The sequence below is a fragment of the Ictidomys tridecemlineatus genome, chromosome Y, assembly GCF_052094955.1.
Source record: "Ictidomys tridecemlineatus isolate mIctTri1 chromosome Y, mIctTri1.hap1, whole genome shotgun sequence".
NCBI classification, from domain to species: Eukaryota; Metazoa; Chordata; class Mammalia; order Rodentia; family Sciuridae; genus Ictidomys; species Ictidomys tridecemlineatus.
This window is the reverse complement of record NC_135494.1, coordinates 25,689,169-25,703,966: the sequence shown is the minus strand read 5'-3', so window position 1 is coordinate 25,703,966 and position 14,798 is coordinate 25,689,169. Positions and strand designations below refer to the sequence as shown.

Sequence of the window (14,798 nt, the reverse complement as noted above, 5' to 3'; positions counted from 1 at the left end):
TTAAGTTACTGAGTCTTTGCTATTTTTGTTACAGTAGCAGAAGCAGACTAATACACACACCAAGTATATTCAGTTGATAGCATGGAGAACTTGGCATGTATAATACAGCCAGAAAAGGATCTTTCTTCACCGAATGTTTGATAGAGCCAGTAGAAGTTTAGAGTCTGGAATTCCTCTAAAATGTAACTAGATAATATCATGTTTTTTTTTATTTTTGTCATATTTTATGCAAAACTATCTTTACTACAAATAATAACAAGCAATCAGACTGAAAAGGTTATGCAGGAATATCGAGAGTTAAAATACTATAAAATTGTTGATGCTATATCTGCTATGGTGGTCCATCTGTAGATTCCTTTTTTTTTTATAAGTTATCTTGTTCTCACAGGCATCTAACTCACTAATTATATGCAAACAATAAGAATCAAGCTTCTGCCAAAAGAATTAGCTCTGTAGCCAATAGCAACTGCCTTTGGCAGGACAAATGTATTCACCAACATTAAAAACACTTAATATTTTATTCCTGAATTAAATATTTGGAACTAATTTCTAAAAGGGGCACTAAAGATATGAAGAGAGGAGACAAGTGACCCTAGGCAGATTGTTTGATTCTTCTTATTGGAAAAATAGGCTTAACCTTATTATTTTTAGAGTTGGAATTTATAAAGAAAAAAGAACACTTTTTATTTTCTCACTTTTATTTTTTTATTTTTAGTTGTACAGCTTTCATGAGATGCAATAAGCCTTAGTAATGATGTTTTTGAAATAGAAAGTATTTAGATCTAAGGAAAGTTCTCTGGAGTGCACATGGATTGGACTAGATATATGAGAGTATAATTAAAAGAGCTAGTTAAAGCAAACACTGTGTTTGGAAGCAATTGCTGGCAAAGTATAACAATCTAAAATATATGTGATATGGGCACATATTCAAAAGTAATGTGTTCTTTGTAATTCAACAAAAATTAAAATATGGAAGAAAGTAAAGAAAATTATATGAATTTCAGATGCTTCATTTGTTGCCAGCAAGAGTAGTATAGTTCTAACGTTTCATTTAGTTTATGTATTTTAAGTAAGAATCATACCCAGACTTTAAAAATATTTTTTATATATTGGGCACAATCATGGAATGAACTTTTACATACTATGCATTTTCTTATATAATTATCTAGTAAATATTCCCCCAAAGAATCTTTTTATGTCTGCATTTTGTGCCCATTTCTTACGGAGGAGAAAACCAGGGGGAAATAGTGAAAAGAGAGAAACTGTCACCCATTCTCCAGTTATGCCACAGTGAAATTGAAGTCAATATAAAGTGGAACTTATTTTTCTTTTGTACCAAGTATTGAACCCAGGGGCACTTAACCACTGAGCCACAGACCCAGATCTTTTTATTATTTATATTGAGACAGGTCTCCTGAAGTTGCTTAGAGCCTTGGTAATTTGTTGAGGCCGTCGGCTTTGAACTTGCAATCCTCCTTCCCAGCCTCCCAAACCACTGGAATTACAGGCCTGTTCCACCTTACCTGGTTTAAAGTAGAATTTAGTATAAGTGCTCATAGTCTATTAATCCTTTTACCCCCTCCCTGTGGTTCAATTGTGCTTTTAGAAAAGTACCTAAGTGAAAGTACTAGATCTCTAGTCCGGTGAACCTGGCTGCAAGGAGCTAGCAAGAGGCAGAATGGAAAGACAAAACATGGCTTTAGTGTGCACTACTCAGTGCTGAACGTTATTACAAAGCTCTACTGGGGGCACACCCGATCTTGCCCAAATCAACGTTGTAAAGTAATTGCTTTGCCTCTGATTGCTCTCAGGGAAATCCATAGACAATAAATACCGAGAGTTAACAAGCACAAGAAATGAGAGCTGCTGGCGAGAGACTTTCTTTTTGCCATGATGCCATAGTAACTGTCGAGGAAGTCCTCTGTGGACACTCATCTAAGTGCTACAGAGGCGCGTCTTTCTCAGAGAGCTCTTGCATTTACACAGGACTCCAGGTGCAGAGCGCTGCACAAACATTACCTGGAATCACTGTGCTTTCCAGTGAATTATGCTTCCTTTTTGAAGTTTAAATAGAAAATATATCACACAAAACTGCCCATTAGATCTTAATCCTCAGAAACTATTCCCAGTTATATTTCCCAGTCATATTAAGAGACTCTTGAAAATTTTAATATTTAAAATTCTGAAATCAAATATTTAAAGATAATTCAATTGTCATCAAGACAAATAAATGGAAAAATATTTTGAATGTAGTAGTGAGAGTCTGAAAAAAAGTTGCAGGCATCTGTATCTTAATTTAGAAGAACTTCAAATGGTGAATTACATCAACATATATTTCTGTCTTTTTGAATAAAGTTTAATTTTGAGAGTTTAGATAATACCCCAAAGAAAAGCTCCTCCTTTTTATTACATCACTCATGACAGACATGGAGGAAACATTTCAAGGTGCACATGCTGTATCGTCACATTTAGTCATTAACACATATGTGTGGTTTTGTGTTTGAATTTCAATAATTCATAGGGAAACTAACATACTTATTCAAAATAACCATAAGTGTTAATTGCCTTAAAAAGCATAACATTTTAGCACAAAATTTTTGATGAATTTAATTTACATTTTTGTAGAACTAAATGCTTAATATTTTATAAACTATTACGTACTTTCATAATATATTATATGATAGAGCTATGGTTAATATATCGTACTTTGTGAAGACTCTATATGGAGTCTAATTACTCATTTTATATGGCTGTGTGTTTATTTTTAAAAACATAAGTCTCCTTCCAAAAATATTTCTTTAGTAAAAACAGTAGAATCATATACTATTGTCAATACAAGAGACCAAAGGTTTCATATAACATTAGTCTATAACTATAGAAGTTTATTACACTGTAAGAATTTTTCTATAGATGGGTTTACAAAATTATTTACCTTCAGCTACCATTTTAGAAGTCTGTTCAAAGACACAGAAAACAATATTAAGAACTATTTATAGTGTCTAACCACAGAATTTGAGAAGGCTTATTTTAAATCAGTTCTTTAAATCTAGCAGAATTTGTATTGCTTTTTTAGCTGGAATTGAAAAATTTCCTGAAAATCATTAACATAGAGGATTTCACATGTATGTATTTGAAAGACATCTTAGACTGTGCATAACAATAGAAGATCTTTACTATATACATAGACTGAACTATGAAGGTGCCCACGCAGTCTGTCTGGGCACAATTCAGGAGCCACTTGTCAAAAGAAACTAACTTTATTTTTAGAACTACAAACGCCAAACAAAACAGCTCCTCAGGAAAAAAACCCTCGGAGCCCAACTGCCACCACCGGCTTCCACAAGCCTCTCACCCACACAAACCTTACCACCTCCCACAATCCTCCTGCTCCTGAGGCCGATTGGCTGGGTCGCGTGGGCGGAGCCAAAGAAGTCCCCCAATGAGCAGCTCCGTGGTCTGAAAGGGCAGGGAAACAGCCCAATGAGCAGCGCCGTGGAGGAGCCAATCAGCTAGATGTTGCTGGGGCCGCTGTGAGCCAATCATCAGCCGGCAGCTGGAAGTTTGCTGGCAGCTGGAAGTTTGCTGGGGCCCCTTTGGCTGTGGCTCTTATCATGAAGGAAAGCCTAGTCCTTAACTTTAATTTACACTAGTGGTTTCCCAAATTAAAAACCAGCTCCATTTGAGAAATGTTGCTCTAAACAAAGTTAAACAGGTGAGTTTGCTTCACAGTTTTTAGTCTCTGATTTAATAATGTGCTTCATAATCATCCAGTAGCATGGTGTATACATAAAACCTTTCCAAAAATTATTTGATTGGAGATTCTCCTTTTTCCCCCCAGATAATCTGATGTAATTGCTGTGTATAGTCTTCACATTGAGAATGTAAATATAGGCTTTCATTATTGGGAGTTTTAATATATAAAACTTAAAAGACATAAAAGTAAGAAAACCAGAAACATTTGTTTTCTTACCATTCATAGCAGCTAGTAAATCAAATCCATGAAAATCAATTATTCAAGAAAGGCATTAAAAATGTAGCCTGCATTTCCATAATAACTATATTTCAGTGTCTCCAAATAGAGATTTTACAGAAGAATACCACTACTAATGACAGAATAAATAATAGAATTAGAAAATCAGCAATTTATAATATTTAATGAAGCTAGTCATTCTGGCAAGAATTAAGAATTGGCATGAAAACTACCAGGTAGGGCAAAGGGGAAGGAAAGAAAAGGATGGGGAATGAAGGTAGGAAAGACAGTGGAATGAGATGGACATCATTACCCTAAGTACATGTATGAAGACAAAAATGATGGGACTCTACTTTCTGTACAGAGAAATAAAAAATTATAGTATATGTGTGTAATATGAATTGAAATGCATTCTGCTGTCATGTATAACAAATTAGAATAAATAAATAATATTTTTTAAAAACTACCAAGTAAATTGTTAAAAGGTGTGATTTATGCTGATCACCATTATTCTACTTCTCTGTCAAGAAGGCATAGTAATAATTCATTTTCCTGTGGTTTGAACTTGAGCATAGCTACATAATTTGTTTTGTTCCATAATATATGAATAGAATCAAGATGTATGATTTGGGGGCAGAAACATTTAGGGAGATTGCATATTTGTAGATTTTGCCCTTTCTCTACCTTGGTGATTATAAAGGGTGTTGGTGTAGAGACATATTTAACAGTCATCATATGTTGAAAAGTGTAGATTTGTAATGTGAAAAAAATATATTTTTGGTCATTTTAAGTCACCTAGATTTTGGAATTATTTTATCTTCCAGGATAACCCAATCTTTTATTATAATTGTAATGGGGAATCGAACCCTTGACTGTGATCAAGATAACATATAATTTTCTGACAACAAGGAGAAAAATAACTGTACAATAGATGAGAATGTTGTCACCCTCATCACATGCTCAATCTTAGGTAAACTGATGAGAGGGTGACCAGCAAAGAAGTGTCTCTAATGGAATGCAATGGGATATAAAATTATCTACAGTAAAAAAAAATTGCTTCATGCAAATGTAATCAGAACCAAACTTCAGGTTTACAGGAGGCTAGAAGGATACATGAAATATATGTTAAATGGTACCCCAAAACCCGTTGGAAAACCCAATGTTAGGACAAGTATCCTGGTCTCTTCAAAAGATGAGTTTTGTAAATTATAATAATGATGATGAAAAAATTAAACTACACAAAGAACTTACCCCAAATGCAAAGTAAAGTTGTAAATTGCATCTGGTTATGAACAAGCCAGCTAAGAAAATTATATGGAAGACAACTAAAAAAAAATCCCAAAATGAATTAAATATTAGATAATATTTGGGGAATTGTTAGTATTATTTTGAGTATTTAGGAACATATTGTTCAAGTATTTTAAATGTGAAATGCTACTTTTAAATATGTCAACTTATTAAAGCTAAGGTTTTAAAATACTGTTTTATACTTGCTAGAACAAATGTCACTTTAAAGTTTTTGAACATAAAGTGCATGAAATGAACTAAAAGAATATTGAAAAAGACAAAAAAATAGTGATTTAAACAATTTATGTTCATAATTACATCTAAATTAATTCGAAGCTAGAAATCAAGTTTAAGGTTTTACATGTCAACAGATACTATTATTTTATACTGGATTTTCTTTCTCTCCATCCCTCTCCTACATTTAAAATTTAATCATTGTCAGACCATTGAATCAATTACTGCTCAGCCATGTCAGCTCTACTGACTGGAGCTATTTACTGCCAAATGAAAATCAATAGAATCAGTCATCATTATCTATTCTAAAGAATGTGAGTATCGATTTTGCAAACCCCCATTTCATTCATTTTTGGAACCTTTTTCATATTGTCTTGGGAACTTCCTTTATCTCAGGAACAATGTGAAGCACAGTGAGGTCCTGTTTTATCAACTGACACCAGCCTCCCTCTGTAGTCGGTAGTCACACTACCTCACTTTGGCTCTGGTTTCCAGTGACATGAACTACTTTTACTTCCTAGAATGAACTGTGCTTTCTAACTCAACTTTAGTCATACAGGTTTCTTTGCCTGACTCTTTTCCTTTTCTTCTCTCTGTTATAAAATTATTTCATTCTCTTTGTTTCAAAATTAAACAATCACTTCTCTAGCAAAAATTTCCAGGTACCCCAGACTAGGTAGGACTCCCCGTAGCCCTACTTTCATCCCAGTGATATTGTATACTTTCCTTCAAGCAAGATTTGTATTGAATTTATTTTTGTTATATTAATTTCACATAGACTTTTAGCTTTATGAAGACAATTAAACTTTTTTTTTTTAAGCACCGGGGATTGAACCCACGAGTGCCTAACCACTGGGGCATATCCACAGCCTTTCTTTGAGAAAGGACCTCACTAAATTGCTTAGGGCCTCCCTAATTTGCTGAGGCTGGCCTTGAATCTGTGATCCTCCTGCCTTAGCCTCCTAAATTGCTGGGATTACAAATGTCTGCCATTGTACCCAGTTTGTTTTTTTGTTTATTTCTATATCCTGTGAAACGAAGTCACTTAGAAGGTTGTTAGTAAAGATAAGTCTACTGGGTTTATTAAATTGGGGCTATGAAGTATTATATAGTGAGATACCTGGAAAGTGCAGTTTCTTATCTTGTTCATTTTATATCCCTGCACATACAGAAGTGCTAAATGTCTTTTTTGTTTGAATGAATAGGAATGGAGATAAAACAATTTTAAGTCTCACTTCAGCTACCTACATTCTGTATTTTTTACCTCCAATTAAGTATCTTAAAAATTGATTGTTAAAATGATGATTTTGAAGGATACTTTCAACACTAATCATCTTTAAATCTAGAATTTTCAATTATTTACCTTGCTGTTGCAATCACTGCATTTGCACGGTAAATGAGAACAATCAAAATCAATAGCATTAGAGCAAGAAAGTATTTATTAGAAAGTTATATATTGACTTTAACTCAAATAAGTACCTTAACAGGACATTTTAGAAATTGGCAAGCTGATTTTTGCATTTTTATAGAAGTGCAAAGAGCAAGAACAGTCAATATATTCCTAAGGAAGAATTAAATAGGGAACCATGATCTATCAGATAGAACAGCTTATTTTAGAAGTATGAGACTAAACAGCATTGAGCTTATACAGATGGACAATAAAATGAAGAAAGAATTCAAGAGTCCAGAAACAATCTTTTATATGTAAACTTCATATATGCTACAGTTTCGTTGTATAACCTTTGAAGTAGGATGTAATTCACAAAGTTGAGGTTGAAAATGGAAATTACACTCTACTTAAATTATCACAGCCATCATCATCTTCATTACCATCATAATAACCATCATAATAACTGAAATAAAAAAGAAAATTTATAAATATTTATAAGATAATATGTTATTATTCCCTCATAGTAGGTAAGAATTTAAGACCTAAAAACATTAAAGATAAAGAAAGACATGGTAAGCTAAGTAAAACTGAAGTGAATAATTAACTGTTCATAAAAAAAAATGTGTAAGTTAAGGTCAAAATCTGGGGGAAAATATTTGCAACACATCTAGCTAATAAAAATCTCATTGCTGGAATATATAGACATTATGAGTAAACAAGAAAAACAATCCAATAAGTGTTATAGTTGTTTTCATAGTTACTTAGAAAACATGCATGCAAACAATAAGAATACCAGAATTGCCAGTACAAATATAAAAGGTCCTCAACTTCACCACCAATCAGAGAAAAATAACTTAAGCCACAATTCAGAGGCCTTGATACATTTCAGATTGGTAAAAATGAAAGTGCAAACCAAAACAAAATCAAATTTAGTAGAGGATTTTATCAAAGATAATTGTCAAACATAGTTTCAAGGATTAAGATTACCTGTAACCACTAAGTTTGATGATCAACACTAAAAAACAAGACTACTTGTGTTCATAGCTATTTATTTCAGGATATTCTTGCTTATGAAGATAAGGTTTTAAAAAACAACTTCACTGTTTGATTTGAGAAATTTTTTTAAGCTTAATTTTAAATTTTTTTTATTTTATTGTATTGGTTATTCAAAACATTACAAAGATTGCAGAATCACATTGGTTACACATCCACATTTTTACATAATGCCATATTAGTAACTGTTGTATTCTGTTGCCTTTCCTATCCTCTACTATTCCCCCTCCCCTCCCCTCCCATCTTCTCTCTCTACCCCATCTACTGTAATTCATTTCTCTCTTTGTTCTTTTCCCCCATTCCCCCACAACCTCTTATGTGTAATTTTATATAACATTGAGGGTCTCCTTCCATTTCCATGAAATTTCCCTTTTCTCTCCCTTTCCCTCCCACATCATGTCTCTGTTTTAGGTTAATCTTTTCCTCCTGCTCTTCCTCCCTGCTCTGTTCTTAGTTTCTCTCATTATATCAAAGAAGATATTTGGCATTTGTTTTTTAGGGTTTGGCTAGCTTCACTTAGCATAATCTGCTCTAGTGCCATCCGTTTCCCTGCAAATTCCATGATTTTGTCATTTTTTAGTGCTGTGTAATACTCCATTGTGTATAAATGCCACATTTTTTTTATCCATTCATCTATTGAAGGGCATCTAGGTTGGTTCCACAGTCTAGCTATTGTGAATTGTGCTACTATGAACATCGATGTGGCAGTATCCCTGTAATGTGCTCTTTTAAGGTCTTCAGGGAATAGTCAGAGAAGGGCAATAGCTGGGTCAAATGGTGGTTCCATTCCCAGCTTTCCCAGGAATCTCCATACTACTTTCCAAATTGGCCGCACCAATTTGCAGTCCCACCAGCAATGTACAAGTGTACCCTTTTCCCCACATCCTTGCCAGCACTTGTTGTTGTTTGACTTCAGAATGGCTGCTTCGAGAAATTTCTGTCAACAAATATATCCAAACAAATAACTTGCTATTCTGAGCAAACACCTCTTCTCACAGGACAACACATCTTTTATTGCTCACCTGAAAGAAGAGTTTTCTTATAAAATAATCCTCTTTTACCATACTTCTCAATCCACAAATATTTTTCTGACTTAAGACATTCACCTTAAAACTTTAGCTCAAATACCCAAGTACTCAATAAATCCTGAGATACTACTAAGTTTTCATCAAGTTGGTGCCTGTGTTATTCATCTTTTTCTCCCTGTGACTCAAATACTTGACAAAAGCAACTTAGAGGATTAAAAGTTGGTCATGTCCCATAGTTTCAGAAGTTTCAATCTATTGTTGGCCAACTCAATTTCTCTGAGTCTGAGGTGAAGCAGAACAGTGACCAATTTCCTCTAACCATGCCCATTCACCTACAATTACCACCCAGTAGTCCATTTAAACTATTAATCCATCAAATGGATTAATCCACTGAAGTAACAGCTCTCATCATCCAATCTTTTTCTAAAAGCCCCATCTCTGAACTCTGCCATGCTGGGGACTATGCTTCTAAAACATGAGCTTTTGGGGAGGATATTAAAGATCCAAACCATAAACAGCCTCCCTTTGTGAAGTAATTGTAGTAAATTCCACTTGATAAATAGACTATTCAGTTGCTCTTTGGGGGGTGTTGGCGCTTAACTGTTCTACCAGCTTGGCATTCCCCAGTAAAATTAAAGATATCCATTTCTTATAAAGCAGTAAATCCATTCCAGTGTACATATCCTAGAGAAACTCTTATACTGGAGATATTTATTTACGAGAATATTCTTAATAATTGTTGGAAAGAGTCCTAATACCCATCAACAGTAGAGCAATAGACAAACAAAATTTGATATATTTATGCAACAGAATGTTTTATAGTAATGAAAATAAACAAATTATTGTCAAACATATCAACATGTATAAGATAAGGGAATAAGTCTTCTTTTTATTATCAAAGTTTATGTGCACTAAATAAAATACAAAATAGGGTGGGGATGTGGCTCAGTGGTTGAGTGTCCTTGAGTTTAATTCCCAGTATAAAAAAAAAGTTTATGCTTTTGTTCAAAAACTTAAAACATAGCCAATACACATCTCCAGTGCTGATTCTTCAAAATCAAATGCACCTTTATTCTGAACTGATACTGACTCATTTTCCTTCGAAACAACTATTTGGATTTTCTTTTAGAAATGTGCATTAACTTTAGTTCTTTAGTTTCTGTGCTTCTCTTGGGTTCAAAATGTATAATTTAATATAATTTCTTCTCACATGTGTATCTGATCATATTATCACTCCCTCTGCTTCTAAAATATGTTTGAATCACTTTTCAAATGTGCTGCAGTCCGGCTGACGGGGGATGACCAGCAACTTGTATCAACTAATACAGAAGGAGTGAGAGCCGTTTATTGTAGGACAACAGAGGTATTTATACATTCCACACAGCTTATCTTAATTAACATAAACTAGATACAGCAGCAGTCAACCAATAGGAAATCTCTCCACACTTAATGGCTCGCTGGCACCACCTCACAAACCACTCCCCCTGGCAAAATGCCAGGCACCATCCTGACTTGTTTACAGCCTCTAACATTTGCCAGGCGCCATCCAGACTTGTTTACAGACTCTAACATTTGCCAGGCGCCATCCAGACTTGTTTACAGACTCTAACATTTGCCAGGCGCCATCCTGACTTGTTTAAAGACCCCAACACAAATGTATAATCGTAGCCATTTAATGCTTGTACATCTTGGAATAGGGCTGCTCTACTCTGTTGGTCTTTCCTAGAATGGTTTTGGGTGATGAATATCATGGGTATATTTATCTATTAAAAAAAACTTGTAAAACTTAAGTGTTACATTTTGAGATATTTACAGGCTCCAGGTTCTTCCTGATTGTCAATCTCCCTCATTTTATTTTGAGTAAAAATTAAGGGAAACAACATTATTTTTAATTTTTAATTCTTATGTCTATAGTTTTCTGTAGAAAAAAAGTTTCAGAGAATAAAGAAGCAAATCACAAAAAAATCTATAATTCTCTTTTTAGAAATTTGAAAATAGATAAACAATATATTTATTTAAGGATGCATATTAAGGAGATGAATGTATAAAGAAAAGCAAAGACAGGATAATTTAAAATACAACTTAGTAGTTATCTCTGGTAAAAATATTTGGATTTGTAATGGAGAAGGGACACTTCAGCAGTGTCCAGGTTATTTCCTAACCTGGATTATGGTTGTATATGAGGTCATTTCATGAAAATTCTCTAAGGTGCACATATGTTATATAATTGCTTTTGTGCATATGATCCACTTTATGATAAAAAAGAAATATAAATTTGTTTCATTTTCAATGGCATGTACTGATAATTAGTAAATATGACATTGGAATCATGAACATAAATTTTAAATATTAATATTTATTTTCACATTTTCTTGAATAAATTTAATTTTTATAATTTTTAAAACTCTACAAAATGGCTATAAGTAGAAAAGTTCCTCCTCAGAGGGACAGCCTTGTTGGTATGACTACTGTTACTGACAATAAATCTCTTGTGTGACATTCTGGTATGTGGCATGGTCCTTGGACTTTGCATGGACTCTGAGAGTGTCCTTTCACTGATACGTATGGTATATAAGGCTGCCTTATAGGGTATGGAATCAGTATGTATATGTATTAAAATTGAAAGACACGTGAAGTTGACATGGAAATGACATGCTGCCTTGTGTCCTTGTGTCATGTGCTAGGTCAAGTCAAACACCACTGGAATGAATAAGACGTGTACAGAAACAAAGAATCACACTATTTTAGTTTATTTCCATGCTATGCTGTCAAATGTTTTTTAGTCATTTATTCAACAAACAATTTTTGAGCATCAACTATGGGTCAGTTTCTGTAGGTAAAGCAGGGAAGAAAACAGACCTAGTCTCTGCCCTTAAGGAATTTATATTTTAGTGGACGACAGGACAATAATGTAAAAAGGGTGAGAGAAGGAGACAAGAGGAGAGAGGGAGGGAGGGAGAGAGAGAGAGAGAGAGAGAGAGAGAGAGAGAGAGAGAGAGAGAGGAAGGAGGAGGAGGAGGAGGAGGAGGAGAAGGAGGGGGAAGAGGAGGGGGAGGAGGAGAGTAGAATGGAAAGAAGAAAAGGAAGGAAGGAAAGCAGGAAGGACTGGGGAAATAGGGGAGGGAGAAAAGAAAGAGAAAGAAAAAAATTATATCAGAGAAGGTAAGGGCTTTTAAAATAAAAAAGCTGATGAGGAAATGGGTGCTACTATATAGGGTTCCCAAGAACTGCCTCAGAGGCAAGGTAACATTTGAAAGGAAACATAAAACAAGCTTTGGAGTGAGCCACTGGGATATTCAAAAGTAGACTATTGTGGAGAAAGCAGAAGGGAACTTTTTGCATTTGAAGAACAATGAAGAGTTCAATGAGGCTAGAGGAGAGTGAGAAGAGAAGTGGGAGATGAAGTCAGATAGGGCTTGCTTCCTTTGAACCTTTCACAATGAGGTATGGGGGCCAGTGGATAAATGAATTCTTACCCTTCCTTTCCTGGAAATTCTCTGTCAATTTTATGGGATTGAGAAAGCAGTTTTCTGCTAAAATAATCAACCCAAGGATGCATGTGTCTTGTGGCTCTCTGTTCCCTCTTAAGAGTTTTTGCAATACCAAAGTCTCTTACACTTTCTTATCATGACAGCAAAGAAACCACACTCCATATTTCCTGGTTCTCTATTTCTATTAGATTTCAAAACCTATCATACCAAAACCCATATACATTTTGAGCATCACTTTATTATTAATAGAACATGGTAGCATGACAATATTTTATTTATAGACATATTATGAAAATAATATGAGAACACGTACATAATCAACAAAGTTAGTCCTTTCCACCTGGTTTGATTTTTTTTTATTGATTGTTCAAAACATTACAGAGCTCATGATATATCATCTTTCATACATTTGACTCAATTGGGTTTTGAACTCCCGTTTTTACCCCAACTACAAATTGCAAAATCACATCTGTTACATACTCACAATTTTACATAATGGCATATTAGTGACTGTTGTATTCTGCTACCTTTCCTATCCCCTACTATCCCACCTCCCCTCCCCTCCCCTCCCATCTTCCCTCTCTACCTCCTCTGCTGTTGTTCAATTCTCTCCCTTTTTTTCCCCTTCCCCCTTGCCCCTCATAACCTCTTATAATTTTGTGTATCATTGAAGGTCTCCTACCATTTCCATATGCTTTCCCTTCTCTCTCCCTTTCTCTCCCCCCATTCGTCTTTGTTTACTGTTAGTCTTTTCCTCATGCTCTTCCTTCCTGTTCTATTCTTAGTGGCTCTCTTTATATCAAAGAAGCCATTTGGCATTTGTTTTTTAGGGCTTGGCTAGCTTCACTTAGCATAATCTGCTCTAATGCCATCCATTTCCCTGCAAATTCTATGATTTTGTCATTTCTTAGTGCTGCTTAATACTCCATTGTGTGTAGCTGCCACATTTTTTTTATCCACTCGTCTATTGAAGGGCATCTAGGTTGGTTCCACAGTCTAGCTATTGTGAATTGTGCTGTTATAATCATTGATGTGGCCGTATCCCTATAGTGCGCTCTTTTCAGGTCCTCATTGAATAGTCCGAGAAGGGAGATAGCTGGGTCAAATGGTGGATCCATTCCCAGCTTTCCCAGAAATCTCCGTTCTGCTTTCCAAATTGGCCAGTAAACAGATAACACTAAATGGTTGCATTTCTTCACAATGAACGGTGCTAACAAATATAATTAGCATTGTCTCTAATTAAATATTTTTTCTACATTACTTGTGATCCATAACTTCTTCACAATTCTATATTTATTGCTCTTTACTGTACATCTATGGGTGATCTAGATGAAGAGTGCTTTCTACTATTTGACTGAAGCAGTAAATGTGACCTCGAGGGGTTCAATAAAGTCCGTATTGTTACAAACAAAGCAATAACTTTTCTCTCTTTTTATTTTAGAGTGTTTTTATTATTTCCTCAAGCCTTCCAACATCAAAATTACATTTTTTTTCTAATCTGAAGTACCTGTGCTTTCTATGACTCTTGTCAAACTGTTTTCTATACATTCACTACATGGACCCCTGTACCCAGACATTTAGTGCATCCATTCTGGCATATCTATTTTGCCCACAACCATCCTCCCTCCAGGTAATCCGCACTCTGGATTAGCCAGGCTATGAATCACTACAAGCAGAAACAATGAACCATAATTACTTGATATTCCTTAGTCTCATTCTTCCAAACCAGGGGATTTTAAGACATCCACATGAGCCTCGGAAAATGTTTAGATTCAAGACATTCAATAGATAGAACTTAAAAATATCCAAGCAGTGAAATCTTATTTCAAAAAGGAAAAAAAAAAGAGTAAGTAAGGGTGTGGAGAAAACAATTCAGTTTATCAACTATAGAAATGTCTGCTATGCTCTATATATTTAAAAATAGATCACATTTAAGGATAACACTTTTGGAAAAACTGCTGTGAGCAGAAGCCAGTTTGATAGCTAAGCCACTTTGAACAGGTGAAGTAGTTACCCACCAGGTCAGACTGTTTGCTACAGAAGCTTCATGCAGGGCATAATTCTTATTACTTAACTGTGACTCCCGACTGCATCTGTGCCAGTGTAAACATGATGCTTTATGCTGTAGCTGAAATAGGGACAAAGTGCCAGCTAATGCAGAGGGTTTCAGAGCAAAGAGACTCTAGTTATTTAATAAAAGATGTAACTAGTGGTTAATATAACCAACCAGTGACAAACGTTATAGGACATAAAGCGATGGACAAGAAGAGATAAATTTTGGTCCAAATCTTATAACTTGTTAGAAGATATAAGGTATATACAAGAACAACTTCAATTCCCAATAA

General features: G+C 34.7%; 1 long non-coding RNA gene across 1 annotated transcript in view; it reads right to left on the bottom strand.

Annotated features, from left to right (window-relative positions):
• Positions 1 to 14,798, bottom strand: part of LOC144371873 (uncharacterized) — a 117,038-nt gene that overhangs the window by 89,186 nt on the left and 13,054 nt on the right. The gene's annotated exons all lie outside the window — the stretch shown is intronic.